This window comes from Patagioenas fasciata, chromosome 3, assembly GCF_037038585.1.
Source record: "Patagioenas fasciata isolate bPatFas1 chromosome 3, bPatFas1.hap1, whole genome shotgun sequence".
In the NCBI taxonomy this organism is placed as follows: domain Eukaryota; kingdom Metazoa; phylum Chordata; class Aves; order Columbiformes; family Columbidae; genus Patagioenas; species Patagioenas fasciata.
In genome coordinates, this window is record NC_092522.1 from 15,789,964 (window position 1) to 15,807,379 (window position 17,416).

Below are 17,416 nucleotides of genomic sequence, written 5' to 3' on the forward strand. Positions count from 1 at the left end.
GTTTTTGGATGGATTTTCCCTGCACTTGCATTATTGCACTGGAGAACTGCTGTTGATTAAGTTGTTTTGTTTTCCTGAATGCCTGTAGCTTTAGTTTTTAGGTACAGTAGTCTCAGGGAACACAAATAAAAAAGTCTTCCCTTACTCATTCCTGATACTCATCGGAAGAGTTGGGGTGTCATCCTGTTGCTTGTGTCACTGCCATCACTGTCCACGGCCATATACAGCTGAAAAAGCTGCAGATCTTTGCTTGAAGCTGATAAGGTTCTTATTTGAGTGGAACTGAATTTATTTATCTTTCAAGGATGGCCTATTACCAGTGAGAAATTAGCATATGACAATTTTCAGTTTTCAGCATCTTTTGCTGAAATTTTTTTCTAGAGATCGCCTATTCAATGTGGTGTGTTAAAGGTAATTATTTTGTTGAAATAATTCTTGCATTTCTCAAGTTACAAATTTTGTTTGAACTATTCAGCTTGATACCAGCTTGTCTTTTCAGTTTATAGTTACTTGGTAGTCTGTCCTTTCTGAAATCTGGCTACAATATACTTAAAAATGAATGTGGTATGTAGAGTTTGTGGCTTTCTGAGGAAACATTTTCTTTAAAGCACTAATTCTACAGCTGTAGAAACAAATGTCATACTTCATTATCCTTTAAAAGCAGAACAAAACACAAACAAAAACAACAAAAAACCAAAACAAAACAAACCCAACAGCAACTAAACCCAAACCAACAACTTTGTGAAAGGTCCTTTGTTGTACTTCTCTTGTTCAGGGTTGAAGAGGTTATCACTTTTATGAGAATATTCCTATACTTCTGCTCTGGCTGAAGTAGAAATGGAGATTAAAAAAAAAAAAATCAAGCAGGAATTTGGTCTTTGCAGATAAAACCAATTTGTCTACTACATGCAATAATTTCATATTGGTTTCATAATACTTATTTTCAAAATTTCATTTAAATGTAATAGGATTTAGGCCCTCTCTCACAACCAAGGTCTCACGTCCTGTGTGGTGAGAACTCAAATCTCCTATGCTAGCTATTGTGAAGGTGATGTTAGCCAATATATTGCCTGTTAAAGCCAACTATTTCTGGTTTTGAAATGGAGCAGCTGGGGTAGGTGAAGTAAGTACCACAAAAGATGCTTTCTGAGGTTAAACTGATGTTTAATCATTCCACCTACAACAAAGAATAAAAACAACAAGTATTTTTAAAAGATATCCAGGTGGCCTTTACAGAATCTCTTGAAGAGTCCTCGTAATGCGTAAATACCTAGAACCTGCTTTGTGCTGACTTTAGCTTAGGAGCTTAACTGGCACATTCAGCGCTTATGCAAGCTGTGGAAAGTGGTAGATGTGTAGAAGAAGCTGAGTGTTGCTGGGCTATTACAGATCAGCTTCTTCATCACCAAATAGTGCAGCCTTTGCATTTTCTCTCAAACTAAGTCCTGTGACAAAGGACAATTATGGGTTAATCTGTAGCCACTTTGGTAAGTGATACTGTACTGATCCAGCAGTTTGCAGCACAATAATTTCCTTTTTTTTCCCTTTTTGCTTGAGTAACCACTATTCCCATTATCACTTTAGCAGTGCTACCAGTGTGCTACCAGTTTATCCACGAGAAAAACCATAAAGCATGATCTAGTGTAAACACTTAAGCATACCGCTCATGTTTACTCCTCTAAAACACCATTCATAATTGCAATATTTACTTTGAAAATATAAGTAAATTATAGTTCTCTTGCACAAAGAGTAGAACTGCCAATATTCTGTATTCTGTCTCCAAGGTAGAGAGGTTATACAAACAAGGGGAGCAGGCAGTGAAGCCCGCCTAGGCTGTCATAGGGTAATTTATTAGTGAGTCAGTAAAGAAGTGAACAAGAAAAGCTACAGGAGCCCTCTTTCATGGAAAGTGTGCAACACCTGAAAGACAGATGCTGACCAAATATATTATTTTCTGTTCTGCTAATGGGAGGCTTTTGGGATAATTAATGGATGTCTTTAAGGTGTACCCCCCACCCCCTTCTTGCCAGTTTTCTTTCTGTTTTTTAAAACCAGATTGCTTTAATCTTTCTCTAAATGACTCCTTTATTGCAGCAGCAGGAGTTACACAGTGTTAAACTGAATGTCTGCGTAAAAAAACGGGGTTTGTTGTCACAGCAGCGAATTGTAAAGATGCATATGGAACTGCCTTTAGCTAAAGTGCGTCACATATTTGTTAGAATTTACAGGTTTTTTCCTCTGGTACTATTTATGACAGTGATATAACAAAAGCCAGCAAAAAGTCATTTTTAGCAAGTAAATAAACATGGGCAGTTAGTTGATCTCTGTGTGACCCACACCAGACAGGATTTGGGCATTGGGCTGTCGTGCTGAGCCTGAAGCCAGCGTGAGCAGCAGCAGCGCAGTGTCAGGTATGGAATAGCCATGCTACACATTGTGCTACCTCCCGCACGCTACCCCGCAGCATTTCTCAGGGAACTCCTGAAAAGATGCTGCCTCATACTGTTAGTGTCAGAAGACACCCCTAGCACAGATACAGTTGATCCTAACACTGCACCTTTGCTTGGAGGTTCTAGGAGAGGCATGAATGCTGAAAAATGGAAAACGGTACCAGAGAGGTAAGGCAGTTCCTTAAATGACTGATCAAGTTCGGTTTGTAAGGGGAGCAGGTAAGTGGGTTTCTTCTCCTTTAAAGTGAATAATGTGTATTTTGCCCTGTGTGTAGATTTAATGATGAGAACAGGCTCCTTCCCAAGCACATGCTGGGATAAAGATCCACGGGTGGTCAGTATCACAGGATCACCAATCAGCTGAAAAAATATTTTAGTATAGGCTCCCCTGAATTTGAACCCGTTTTTAGCTATGACAGTGTTTTACATACGATGGACTAAAGCTGCTGCTCTGGTGAGTGGCCTGCTTGCTTGGTGGTCTTCTCTCTACCACTCCTTTGCTTGTTTGGGTATGTTTTGGGATTTTTTGTTTGTGTGTGTGGTGTGGTGTTTTTGTGGTTTTATTTTTTTAATTATAATTTCCCAAAGGATACTCCTACGTACATAGCGTGCAAAGTGCAAACAAGCTGTACATCACAGTTTTATTACATAACCTGAAACTCTGTGCCAGTGTCCTCTGGCTTTGGCACATATTGTTGCCTACCCCAACATGTTGAACCACTTTATCACCTGGAGAAAACACTGCCAGGGCAGGCGCAGAGGAGCCCTGACTGCCTCATCCAAACCACTGTCAGGCACCTCTAATGGCAAACCAATCAACCATCACAGTTTAGGCTTTTGTATTGAAGTGAACCAGTGACATCAGAAATGAATGACCAAGTTAATAGGATTTCTCCATAAAGGTAAGGATCAAAGGACATAAGGGCAAGTATCAAAGGACTGTGTGCAATGAGGTACAGAGATATTTCTGGGTAGACAGCTACCAGGCAGGGAGGTGTTGGCAGGGATTAGGCTCTCTGCATGCCAGTAACCTGCCTGAGCAAGGGAAAAGAAGATGGATGAGAAGACATCTCTTGCTGAGGTGCAACCTGGGAAGGAGCAATGTAAGGGCTGGGAGAAGGTGTTCAAGGTTGTGGCAGGATGCAAACCCCCCTCTCTCCCCCTCCCTCCTTCAGTATGGAAGGAGTAGGCACATCTCCCTCTCTCTCTGCTACTTGAGGCTAACAGCTTTTTTTGTTTGGCCTCAGAGCACCCTGGCCAGGGCCATTAGGAGAAGGGAGTGCCAAGCCAGTGAGCCGCTGGGCACCTGCGGCCAGTGTGGGGGATGTTTGGAGGCTTCAGGGGCACTTCACAGCCAGTGTGGGGGTGCAGAGAAGCTTCTGGAATGCTTACAGTCAGATCTCATCAGCCAACATAAAAAACGGGACTCTCGTCGAGACTCCGCCCATTGTCGCCGGTCTCTTGGAGCACGAGCGAGATGCTGCCGCCAAGAGCCCCTCTCCCCGGGATGGAGACTCCGCTTGTCTTGCCGCCACGTGTGTGAGTAAAACTTCTCGCAGGATTGCGAGTATATTTATACTTTTCGTGCTCAATACGAGCACGTGTAAAATTAATCCTCGCATAATCGCGGGTGTATTTTCCTCCCGTGCTTCCACATAAGCACGTGTAACTTTCCGTGCTTAATACAAGCACGAGTACTTTCCGTGCACATTTGCACGTGTAACTGTCCATGCTTAATACAAGCATGAGTACTTTCCGTGCACATTTGCACATGTAACTGTCCGTGCTCAATATGAGCACGTGTATAAATTATTTCCTCGCACAGTCGCGAGTGTGTTTTCCTCCCGTGCTTCTACATAAGCACGTGTAATATTCTGTGCACATTTGCACATGTAAGTAACTTAACCCTCGCAGAATCACGAGTGTACACTTCCTGTACTCACTACGACTATGTCTATCTCTTTAAGAATAATCCCGCACCGTGTTGAGGCAAGTGTGTACTCCTCCGGGACTCAGAGACGACTCCGGCATTGTTTTGGTGAAGCCACGTGCATGCACTCCGTGGACCGCCTGTTGTATTAGTTGCTGCCCCTTAATAATTTTTCTCAACTGATAGCCAAACCTGTATTTAAGTCACTTTTGGAGTGCTAAAACCCTGTTTCTCACCAGTTTAACAAAAGTTGTTTTGGACCCTGTTGTCCCTTAAACTAGCCTTGGGGTGCCTCCGTGACAAAGGTGAACCTTAATATCTAGTGTTGCCAAACAAGGCTAATCCACATTTTCCCTGCTTGTGTTATATGTCTAGCATGAGATATAGTGGGCTTTTTAATTTTCACTTCAATTCGGGATGTTGGGGGTTTGGTGCTGTAAAGGATGCAATTGCTCAGTTACCTGTTTGCAGCTATTGCAAAAATTTGGTTTTTAAAATGCTGATCTGCCGTGGAACAACATACCCTCTTTGCACTCAGCACGTAATGTAGCTTTTTTTGGATTCTTGGCAGGCCTCTCCTGCCTGAGGTAGACTCAGTTACTTCATATTCACCAGCACTAACCTCACTTTAAGATGTGCTGCTTGAATTTCTCAGACTGAGATAGTTAATATGATGCTATGCTGTGATATCATATCTATTTGCTAAATCCCATCTAAAACTGTGCTTTCTTACAAGCCATTTTGCTTTCCAGTGCTGCAAACCGAAGATGCGAATGAAAATTAGGCAATTTAAAAAATTTTCATTCCTGATGTCCTCGTGCTCTAGCAAAGGCTGTGACCAATTCCCCATGTGCTGCCTGAGGCAGGAGCATTCAGCTGGATTCAGAAATGCACTTTTTTGCCTTGTCAGTCTGTCATAATGTCTGAAAGATTGACAGGGTATGGTGATGAATAAACATGTGGCGTTTATATGTAGTCTTCTTTGAATATAGAACATGGAACTGATTCCTGAAATAAAGCAGAAGTGTAGGAGGAAGAAGATGGGAGAGTCAAATCCTGGCTCAGAAGAGTTCATTTCCTTTGGAAAGAAGTCAGCCACTGTGTAAATAGAGGCAAAGGCAGGTAATGAAACAGAAAATGGAGGTTTTGTGACAAAACTGTAGTTCATGTTCATGGGAGGTATATCAGTGTACTAGACTAGCACCAAAGCCTTGTGATGCTTTGGAAACTGGGGGTGTTGCCTTACTCACATCAAAGGTTGGAAGGTTTGGCTATTTGATTAATAACTTCTCCCCAGACAGTGAGGAATCACATATTCTTCTTCTATCTGTTTTCCATTTAGTGATAAAAGTGGTCGTAGCTACTTTGCTCTGTTTCATCTTGGAGTAGTGGTTTACATAAAATATAAAGATTAATAGATGGAACAGGCTCTAAGAAGAAATTACCTCATGTTAAAACAGAGGACTGCTGAGTAATCCCTTACAGGCACACAGATAAGACTTCAAAAATAACATGGGCAACCCTCTGTGTATACATTCTGACTTTCTGATAAAAATCTGCTCTTTTTTTAATTTCCCCAGAGTTTGTATGTGTGCTACCATTTTCTGGAGATAAGCCCACACAATTGTTCAAGATGAAATTGTTGGCGAAGGTAAAATGTCTTATGGTGAACTTCTCATATTCTGCTATGTGTGACTTTTTATCTTTAGAGCTGGATTCAAGCGCTGAACTTTCTGTTCAACCCTCAACTTCTCCAAGGCTCAGTGATTTTCACAGGTCAAAGATTAAGCTTGAGCTGTTTTCTGTTCATTATTTTTTCAAATACACTCTTCAGAAGTCATCTCTCTGGGATGAGTCCAGCCGAGAGACACATCTAGTGTGAAAAAACCCCCCTGTCCTGCAGCTTGATTGTTTGCCTTGCCTTCAAAATCAAGAATGGTTTCTCATAATACCTTCTAGAAAGCATTAAGGGAGGCTTGCCCTGATTGTGCTCTCTTTTAAGACCACAACCCCTTCCATTTTCTACTCTACAAACCCTCCCAAAACCCTCCCATATTTGCTTTCTAGGAACTGCTTGGGTTTTTTTTTTTTTTTTTTTTTTTTTTTTTTTTTTAGGATTCACCCTTTAATGCTTTCTAGGACTCCTATCTGTTTTGTTTTTTTCCCCAGGATTCTCCCCCTGCTTTTTTGATTTCTAGGAATTTTTCACAATTTGTAGGAACTCTTGCTTTTTCTTTCTCAGAATCCTCCTCTGGTGCTTTAGCACTGCTTCTTGATGCTTTCTAGGAATATTTCATGTTTTCTAGGGCTTCTGTGATGTGCCTGTAGGAATCATTGACATTGACTCTGACAGTTTAATTTCCGAGATGTTGCATGTCTCTTGCTTTCTAGGAACTTTCCATAATTTTTGTGGATGCACCTGTTTTGTTTTCTAGAAAACATCTCTTTCACTTTCTAGAATTTGCCCCTTAACACTTCCTGGGACTTTTCTACACTTGGTAGGAATGTTTCCCAAAAGTTTCCTAAGAATCCTCCAGATCCCTTCCTAGGAATTGGTACTTTTTCTGGTATATATCTTTCCAAGGAATCCCCTTCTCAAGGTTTTCTATTAATCCTACATTTTCTAGGAACTGCCGCCAAAAGCTTTCCAGGATTTCCCCTTAATGCTTCCTTGGGTCTTTCCAAGTTTTCTGAGAATCTCTTAATGCTTTCTAGGATTCTCTCCCGTTTGCTTTCTAGGAATCCCCAACATTTTGTAGCATCCTTCCCACACACACACTTTCTGGGAGCTCTGGCACCCAAAGTATGTGTGTGTACGTTTCCTAGGAAATGTCCACGTTTTTATAAGGAACTTCTCCCTAACATTTAGAGACCCCCTTGGAATGCTTCCTAGGAATTTTCTGTGGTTTCTATGAATGTTTTTACTTAATGCAGTCTCTGAATACTGCACACTTTCTGGCAATACTCCCTTTTGGAATTGTATAAATTGTGCATGTTTTTTAGGAATGCCATCTTAGAGTTTTTCTAGAAATCGTCTGTTTTCTAGGAATCCTCCTTCCAATTTTTTACTTTCTAGAGGATTTTTGAGGGTGTTCCTTTTTGTGTGTGTTGGTTTTTTTTTTTTTTTTCAATATCCTCCTGCTTTCTAATATTACTTTCCCAACAGTTGCTTTCTGGGAATGGCTACCTTCTGCTTTCAAAGAGCACTGTAGTCTCTCCTTTCCCTGAATATGTCCCCTTTTGATTCCTGGGAACATTCCCTTTTGGCTTTTGAGATCTATCCTCTATTTGTTCTCTGGGCAAGTCCCCTGCCTCTTGATTTCTGGGAATATACCCCCACCTCCCCTTCTTGTTTTCTAGACATTTAATAGTTATGCTTTTATCATAGAATAGTTTAGGTCAGTAGGGACCTTCAAAGGTCATCTAGTCCAACCCCTCTGCAATGAGCTGGAACATCTTCAACCAGATCAGGTTCCTCAGAGCCCCGTCCAGCCTGGCCTTCAATGTCTCCAGGGATGGGGCACCTACCACGTCTCTGGGCAACCTGAGTCAGTGTTTCAACACCCTCATTGTAAAACATTTCTTCCTCATGTCTGGCCTGAACCTCTCCTCCTTTAGTTTAAAACCATCACCCCTTGTCCTGTCATAGCAGACCTCATTAAGAACTTTGTCCATATTATGCTTATAGGCAGTTTTAAGTACTGAAAGGTTTACCTCCTCAGCTCACTAGCAATGTTCCTTCTCTACCACAAGTGGCTTTGTTTGCTAGCAAAATGTCCCATTTGCTGTTTTGGAATATTGCTTGATTTTAGTTTCAAGGAACTTTTTTTCCCAGGAATATACCCCTTCTGCTTTCGAATAGTGTGCCTTATCTGCCCTCTAGGTATGTTAACCCTCTTCTTTCTGGGAATATCCTCTCTTTTCCTTTTCAAGGCTGTTCTCCCCTTTGCTTTCTAGGAACAAACCCATGCGCTTTTCAGAAACAACTATTTTTAGAAATAGATATTTCTCTAATTTCTAGGCATCACTTTTTCGGAATATTTCCCCATCTCCTTCCTGGAATGCCTCATAGGACTAATAACCTCCTATGTGTTTTCTAGGAATATCCTGCTTCCTGCATTTTGCTTCTGGGAATATCCTGCATTTGCTCTGGTGCATAACTTCACTTTGTTCTTTAGGATTATGTGTCCTTTTGCTCTCTAGAAATAATGGTCCTTCACTTCTTAAAAAAAAAAAAAAAGTCTCTCCGTGCTCTTGAAATAATCTGTTTCTGTTTTCTTAGTTTAATTTCCCATTACTTCCTAGCATTATTTTTCTTCTTCTCTCAAAAAATCTCTCTTCTGTTCTCCAGGAATACAGTCTGTCCTCCCATTTACTTTCTAGATATATTCTCCCTCTGCTTTCTAGGGATATCTCCACCCTAGGGCGGTGTAGGAGTAGTCTGCCTTTGCTTTCCGTGACCATCTCTTCTCAGTTTTCAAGGAACATTCCCCCCTCTGGTTTCTTTGAAGAATCTCCTGTTTATGATCTAGCTATCACTTCGTCACTGTTTACCAGGAGTAAAGTCCCTCTGTTTTCTGCCTGTATTCCCTGTCTTTCTGCAACTAATTTGCTTTTCTATGAATATCACACCTCGGCTTTCTATGAATATCTCACCTCTACTTTCTATCAATGTCCCCTTTGTGTTTCCAGAAATATCTCCTAGCTACTTGCTAGGAACATCCAGCATTCAGATTTCTAGCAATTATCTGTCTCACCTGTCTCAGAACAATGTTTCTCTGCTTTCTAAGAAAATTCCTTCTGCTTTTCAGAAGCTATTACCTCATCTACTTTCTACAAATAGTTCCTTTCTGCTTCTTGGGAATGTTTTCCAATTCTTGTTTTCTGGGAATATTCCCCTACCTTTTGTTTTCAAGGAGTGTTCCTTTTGCTCTCTAGACATCTGCTTTCAATCAATGCTTGTATTTGTTTCCTGGGAATAACCCTTGTCTTATTATTAGAATTGAAGCTGGCCAGTACTGTGAAGGACAATAAAAAAGGGTTTCTAAAATATGTTACTAGCAAAAGGCAAACTAGAAATGATATTGCCTCATTACTTGATGAGTGTGGTCACCTTATTAACAAGGATGTAAACAAAGCTGAGATATTTAATGCTTTCTTTGCCTCAGTCTTCAACACCAAAGATGGACTTGGGGGTTGGCCTATAGCCCTTGGTTAGAGAACATGGCTGCGTGAACAATAAACTCCCAGTCAATCCGGAACTTGTATGGGATTTGCTACTCTAGATAAATCCCTACAATCAATGAGGCCTGATAGGATTCATCTAAAGGTGCTTAAAGAGCTCTATGTGATTTTTTTCAATGCTCCTGGGAATCTGGAGAGATCCCAGTTGACTGGAAGCTGGCAAACGTTGTCTCAACCTACAAGAAGGGCAACAGGGATGACCCTGGCAACTACAGACCTGTCAGCCTCACTTCTGTGCCCGGCAAAATAGTGGAGAAGATTATCCTGGGAGTTACTGAAGAACACCTGAATGACAACGCAGTCATTGATCCCAGCCAGCATGGGTTTGTGAGGTTAAAAGCTGCTTAACAAACTAATTTCCTTTTATGACAAGATTAGCCTCCTAGTTGACCAAGGGAAGGCCGTCGATGTCATCTTTATGGATTTCAGGAAAGCCTTTGATATTGTCTCTCACACTATCCTCCTGGACAAGATGTCCAGCACACAGCTGGGTAAACACAATGCAGTGGGTGAGCAATTGGCTGATGGGCCGGGCTCAAAGGGTTCTAGTAACTGGGGTTATGTTGGGCTGACAACCAGTCACTAGCGGGGTTCTGCAAGGATCCATCTTACAGACAGTAGTCTTCAATGTCTTCATAAATTACTTGAACACAGGGCTTGAGGAAATACTTAGTAAGTTCACCAATGACACAAAATCGGGAGGAACTGTTGACGCTCTCAAGGGCAGAGAGGCCCTGCAGAGGGATCTGGACAAAATGGAGAACTGGGCAATCACCAAACACATGAAGTTCAACAAGGGCAAGTGCTGGATTTTGCACCTGGGACATGGCAACCATGGCTGTACATACAGACTGGGCTCTGATCTCTTCTCTCTGGCAATCAATGATAGAACCTGAGCGAATGGCAGGAAGATGTGCCAGGGGAGGTTTAGGTTGGACATTAGGGGAATGTTCTTCAGCCAGAGGGTGTTGGAGCACTGGAACAGGCTCCCCAGGGAGGTGTCATGGCCCCAAGCCTGACAATGTTCAAGAAGAGACTGGACAACACCCTCCGACACATGGTGTGAACTGTGGGGTTGTCCTGTGCAGGGACACCAGTTGGACTTGATAATCCTTGTGGGTCCCTTCCAACTCAGGATGTTCTGTGATTCTACCTCAACTGTAAAAACATGAAAGGATAGAAGATTCTACGTCTGTTGAAGTGGACAGGAAGTAATAATTAAAATTGCCCTCAAACATGCATTGTGCTTCAACAAAAGTTAGTTGTGTGTTTCATGTAAAATGGCAATGCCTGTCCTGTCTTGTGGCTCCCCTCACCATTTTCAATAAAGTAAATAAATTGACAAAAGAGCCTACATATACTGTAATAACTTTGGAGATAGGAAACAGTCTGGGACTCTTTTTCTTTTTTTTTTTTTTGAAGCTACTGAAGTGACACTTCTAAGTAACAGATGCGATTTTTCAGCCACCCAGTAGCTTTTGGAGAATTAAAAACTACATAGTGTGTTTATAAGAGGTGACTCAGAGAACAAATGAAGTTCAGGATATCCTGAGTTGTGAAACAAGTGATGAATTAAATCTCAAAGATCCTTTTCAGTCAGATTTGCTATCACTTTAACTGGAATTTCTTTTTGCCTAAAAGGGTTGTGTTCAGTATCAGGGAGGCAGATAGACTTGTGGGATCAAGCTCTAGCCTCCCTGAGATAATGAAAGGCCATCACTAAGTAACCAAGACCAAGGGAGTCCATTACCCTCCCCCTGACTGACTGAAGACAGTAGGTCAAGGGAAAGCATAGAGGGGCGAGATGAAACAGGCTCTAAACTGATGAGTTTGGGGCATGGAGTCCAAAGTGGTGATGTTCACACAATCACATCCAACTGCGGGCCATGCCAGACCAATAAGAGCCTCCCAAGATGAGAACCAAGAGGGCCAGCCACCTCAAGGCTACACACGGCTGCAGTAGATCTTTCTGCACCCCTCATGAGAAAACCACATGCTTCAGTACTTCCCTGAAGTGTCTGTACACCAACTTGCGTTGCATGGGGAATAAACAGGAAGAATTAGAGATCTATGTGCATTCACAAGGCCATGATCTTATCACTATTATGGAGACGTGGCAGGACAGCTCGCATGACTGGAATGTTGTCATGGAGGGCTATGTACTTTTCAGAAAAGACGTCAAGGTGAGGTAGAGGAGTTGCTCACTTTATGTGAGAAAGCAACTCAAATGTCTTGAACTCTGCCTAGCAGGGCACAATGAGCCCGGGAAGAAGCCTCATGATCACATGCCCTGATTCTCATGGGAGACTTCAGTCACCCTGACATCTGCTGGGTGGGCAGCACAGCTAAGCATGCACAGTCCAGGAGGTTCCTACAGATCATTAGTGACAACTTTTTGACACAGATAGTGGAGGAACCAAAGAGAAGAGGCATGCTGCTGGACATTGTCCTAACATACTAAGAAGAACTGGTTGGAGATATCACAGCTGGGGGCAGCCTTGGCTGCAGTGACCATGAGATGCTGGAATTCAGGATCTTGCGTGTAGGAAGCAGGACAATAAGTAGGACTAAAACCACGGATTTCAGCAGGGTGAACTTTGGCCTTTTCAAGGTCCTGCTTGGAAGAATTGCATGAGTTAGGGCTCTAGAAGGTAGGAGGGTCCAAAAGAGCTGACTAATATTCAAGTATCACTTCCTCCAAGCTCAAGATCAATGTATTCCTATGAGGAAGAAATCAAGTAAAGGGAGTGAGAGGCCAGCATAGATGAGTAGGGAACTCCAGTCAAAACTCAGATGGAAGAAGGATGTTTATGTAATGTAGAAAAACGGACAGACCACCTGGGAGGAATATAAGAAGGCTGTTAGAGTATGCAGGGCTGCGATAAGGAAGGGTAAGCTCCACTTGGAAGCAGAGCTGGCCAGGGATGTTCAAGACAACAAGAATGGCTTCTTCAAGTATATCAACAACAGAAGGAAGGTTAAGCAAAATGTTCTGTTGCTGAATGAGGAGAGTGCCCTGGTGATGGGTGATACAGAGAAGGCAGAGATACTGAATGCCTTCTTTGCTTCTGTCTTTACTGTGAAGTCTGACCTTCAGGAATCCCTGGCCCTGGAGGTAGGAAAGAAAGTCCAGAGAAAGGAGGACTTTCCCTTGGTTGAGGAGGATCAGGTTAGAGGTCATTTAGGAAACCTGGACATCCACAAATCTGTGGGCCCTGATAGGATGTACCTACAAGTGCTGAGAGAGTTGGTAGATGTTATTGCTAAGCTACTCTCCATCATCTTTGAAAGATCTTGGAGAACAGGAGAGGTGCCTGAGGACTGGAGGAAAGCCAACATCACTCTAGTGTTCAAAAAGGGCAAGAAGGACAACTGAGGAAACTACAGGCCAGTCAGCCTCACCTCCATCCCCAGAAAGGTGATGGTCTTATGAGGAGAGACTGAGAGAGCTGAGTCTGTTTAGCCTGGAGAAGTGAAGGCTGAGAGGGGATCTCATCAATATTTATAAATATCTCAAGGGTGGGTGTCAAGAGGACGGGACCAGACTCCTTTCAGCGGTGCCCAACAGTAAGATGATTGGCAATGGGCACGGACTGAAGCACAGGAGGTTCCATCTGAATATGAAGAAGAACTTCTTTACTCTGAGGGTGACAGAGCCCTGGAACAGGTTGCCCAGAGAGGTTGTGGAGTCTCCTTCTCTGGAGGCATTCAAGACCTGCCTGGGCACATTCCTGTGTGATCTACTCTAGGTGTATCTGCTTTAGCAGGTGGGTTGGACTAGATGATCTCCAGAGGTCCCTTCCAGCCCCAGCCATTCTGTGATTCGGTGATTTTGCAAGTACCTCTGTCTCCAATCTGACTTGAACCTTATCCAGAGCATATTTTGCTGATGGTAGAGTTATGAATACAGGATTTTTTAACAAAAAAATTGAATCCTTTTTTGATGGAGCTGCCTCCCCAATACAAAGTTTTTTTCTGGTGTGACAAGTGCTAACCAAGGTGAGAACTTGCTTTTGACACAGAGGCATAAGTCTGCAAAATACTAAAATCACAGAATCATTTTGTTTGGAAGTGATCCTCAACATCATCAAGTCCAACTGTTAACCTAACACTGACACTAAACCATGTTACTAAGGACCTAATCGGTGAATCTTTTAAACACCTCTAGGGATCGTGACTCCACCACTTCCATGGGCAGCCTGTTCCATCACCTGATGACACTTTCCGGGAAGAAATTCACTGTAGTTTGGAATGAAACTCAGTTGCTCACCGCTTAGTGCTCAGTGACACCAAAAGCTTTTAGGCTGCACTAATTTTAGCAGGATTTGTAAAATCTGAGCATCTCAGTAGATAGGACTGTCAAAAGCAAATGCCTTGGGGTGCTACCTGTAGAAAAGCATAGCATCTTTTCTTATGGACAATGGCATGTTGGTCTTGCTACAGCACGGGAGATGTGCAGAAATTGTTCACAAGCCCTGAAACCACAATGGAAGAAGCTTAGGATTTTGCATTTAATCTAATACCCAATCCATATGTTTTCAAAATCCAAACCTCATAGTACAAAGCCGTAAAATGTTTCAATGTTTTTCCCCCTTATTTTTTTGTCTTTTATTGCTGCAGACATTTAACTTGAAATCACCAAATGACAATCAGAAAGGTCAAGGTAACTTTTGTCTGTTGTTTACCTGATGAAATTTTTGTAGTGTTGACATCACACACTGACCACATTGTCAACTAAAGGTAAGTTTTTGTTTATCCACCATTGTCAGCTAAGCATTCCCTTATCACTTTTCTCAGCTATTTGTTTGGTTATTTTTAAATTATCCAGATGTGAGTTTGTTGAATCTTTCGGGTCACTGCTACCAAAAGAGATAAGGAAGTTTATTAAGTGTGTACATACAATGATGTTGAGGGGGAAAAAAATAAATGGACAGTGTTTGTGTGGCTTATCTTTATTCATGAAGCCCTTGAGGGTGATGGAAAAGGGTACCAGGAATCCACGCAGACTGTTGACTCATCCAGCAATTTTTAACTTTGTTCGTCCTGGTCGTCTCAGCTAATGCACACATGAGGCTGTGCCAAGCCTTGTACTTTGCCTACCTTGCATTATTAATGCTCCCAGAAGGGCTCACATTTGTATGCTGTTGGCTGAGGCAAGGCTGGCACTGCTGCAACTCGGCAGAGTGCTGTGTTCGTAGCTGTGACATTGTGGTTCTGTGAATTATATTATTATTGAGTGGGCACAGCTGGAGCAAAGAGGTATCTAGTGTTTTGCAGGGCTGCCAATGGCTGTGATCCAGAAATACAGGCCTCTTTGAATCCTGATATATTTAATTAGGGAGATAGTGACACATGCACAGATAGAAAACTAAATCCAACCCGTTATCCACAGTGTGATTACACTCTGTGTTTTAGTATTTGTGCCTCTTTCTTTTCTTAAAACTGAAATTAAAATGCTTGCAAAGCTTCTAGGATATTTTTTGTGTGCATGTGTGAAAATTTTCTACTGCTTGACAGTGCAGAAGAAAGCTCAAAACACAAATAGGTGCAATGTAGGAACTCAGAGATAAGATAATTCCTCATAATTATATAAAGTCAATCTTGTGGATTTTTGAACCAGATTCTTTGCTTATTTAGAGCTTATAACATCACAAATACATCTATTTTTGTATGCTCGTTTTTACTGTTGCTGTGTGGTTTTGGAGAGTGTACCCAAACAACCTGTCCACTTAAAGCAAGGTTGTCTACCTGCCTAGCGAGACCTGTTCTGCACCTGGTCTTGGCAGGCTGCAGAATGGCCAAGTGCTGATGGTGGTCATGTGTCTGTGCACACACAGGGGTTCCCCTTGCCCTGTGCTTGTAAGTGGAGTGTAGGTTGTCTTAAATGTATTTGTTTTTTTCTTTTTCTTTCTCTTTTTATTTTTTTATTTTTATTTTTTTTTTCTTTTTCATCTGTGATTTTTGGCCTATTTATGTTAGGGAAGAAACAACTAATCCTTTGGAAATTTTTGACTGTTTTTTTTTTTTTTTTCCCTTCTCCTGTTATGTAATACTTTGTAATAAATAGGTGATGCCATTTTCACATGAGGTTTTTGTGGACAGGTTATACAATTTGCATAATATGCACATGTAATGTGATATTCCTGTAATAAATTTTTGCAAGTGTATTATGCTTGATTTCATTCCACTAAAGGTGGAGGAGGGTGGCAGTATTGTAAATCAGAACAATTTATTCTAATTTAAGAGGAATTTGGGGCTGCAGAAATGCTACCTATCCAAGAGGAGTATTATATCTGAGCACAAAGTGTGAGCATGTATATGCAATAGATTAATGCAAGATAAAACCATACTCTGCTTGCCTCTCCCTGAAGTGTACTAAAGGAATCCAAACAGATTACATCAATGTTAGTATAGAACTACCAACCTTAGGCTTTCCCAAATCACAGGACTTGCTTAAAAGTCAATATATCCTCCAACCCTCCCCCGAACAACTATCTCACAAAAAGTGGTTAGTTTTAAATTTTTAACCTTTCTTCTATATTGAGGGCTAGAAATCTACTTCTTCTTAAAAGAAGAAAAATTGAAATTTGTTGATGGTAGGCCACTAAGGAAGATATAAAATATCACGAGACTCATGGTTAAAATTAGGGTAGCTGGTAATGCTGCTATTATTAGTTTTGCATGTGCATTCCTTTGGGTTTGAAACATACCAGTACTTGTCAGAAATCCAATCACTTGGGCTACTGTGAATTTGAATTTAACCAGCACTCTTTCCCATCCTATGGCTGATGCTGTCACTTTGTTAGCTATTGTGTTATGGAGGGCAGTTGGCAGGCACATGCACATATTTCAAGCCCCTTTCTCTAAATGGCTGCAATGTTAGGTCTTCTAGGTACGAGAAGCAAATATTGACTTATCCTTATTTCATCCCCATCTGTTACTAATGTAAAATGACCTAAAAAGTCAATTTTTAATTAAACTGGAAAAACAACAGGGTCGATACATTAAGATGTATTTGCTTTAGGTTGCACTTCACTCTGACATCAGCATTTCATGTTGAATCCTCAGTGGCTGCCATTCTAGAGCAGATCAGTATGTCTTAAGCAATAATTCTACCTAATGAGGTGGGTAATTCAGATAAGAGGTAAGTGGTCAATCAGTAAAGCAGCACACTATTTTCGATTGCCATGAGAAGTGTTTGCAATATTGCACGCAACAGGGCTATGACATTCTGAGAAACTTTGAAGAAGTGTGCTAAATAAAACAAACACATGGTCTTCTCATACATCTGGTTTGGGTTGGTTTGTTTTTTTTAATAGTAATATAAGTTGTCTTTCAAACAGGTGTTAAACAACATACAGCTGCTGGTCTTTTCTGTTAGGCTTCTTGTAAAATGCATGAGATTTCTCACATTGCAGGCAAATGGTTGTGAAGAGCTTCATGGAGATGATGCAGCTTGTATATTGAAGTGCTATTACATATTAATGGCATCATTTGTCATTACATGATCAGTATTAGACACCTGTGTAGTGCCAGCCAGATGTGTGTCACATCCTGACTGCCAGACTTTTTCTATAAGGTGGCAGGTAGGAGGGCAGAGCAGCGAAACATTGCTGTGGAGCAAAACAGCTACTTGGTTTTAAATAACTATAAACAAACTGCTAGAAGAGTGTGTGCCTGTCTCCTGATTCAGACTGAGCATGATTCCAAACTGGTGGTACAACAGACTCCCTTCATGTGCCAGGTTCTGCGTGTAAATGAAGAATAGAAGTAGCATCGATTATATAGAAAA

The 17,416-nt window shown here is 41.5% G+C and overlaps 1 long non-coding RNA gene across 3 annotated transcripts; it reads left to right on the forward strand.

Annotated features, from left to right (window-relative positions):
• The first annotated feature begins 3,392 nt into the window (after window positions 1-3,392).
• LOC139827512 (uncharacterized) lies at window positions 3,393-10,954 on the forward strand. 3 transcript variants are annotated; one of them, XR_011738156.1, is made up of 5 exons: window positions 3,393-3,553; window positions 3,698-3,989; window positions 4,418-5,502; window positions 5,961-6,031; window positions 9,549-10,954. It is a non-coding gene; the product is annotated as an uncharacterized lncRNA (long non-coding RNA). The 3 variants fall into 3 exon arrangements; XR_011738157.1 differs by having other exon boundaries at window positions 4,418-4,685; window positions 5,373-6,031; XR_011738155.1 differs by having other exon boundaries at window positions 4,418-6,031.
• The last annotated feature ends 6,462 nt before the right edge of the window (window positions 10,955-17,416 follow it).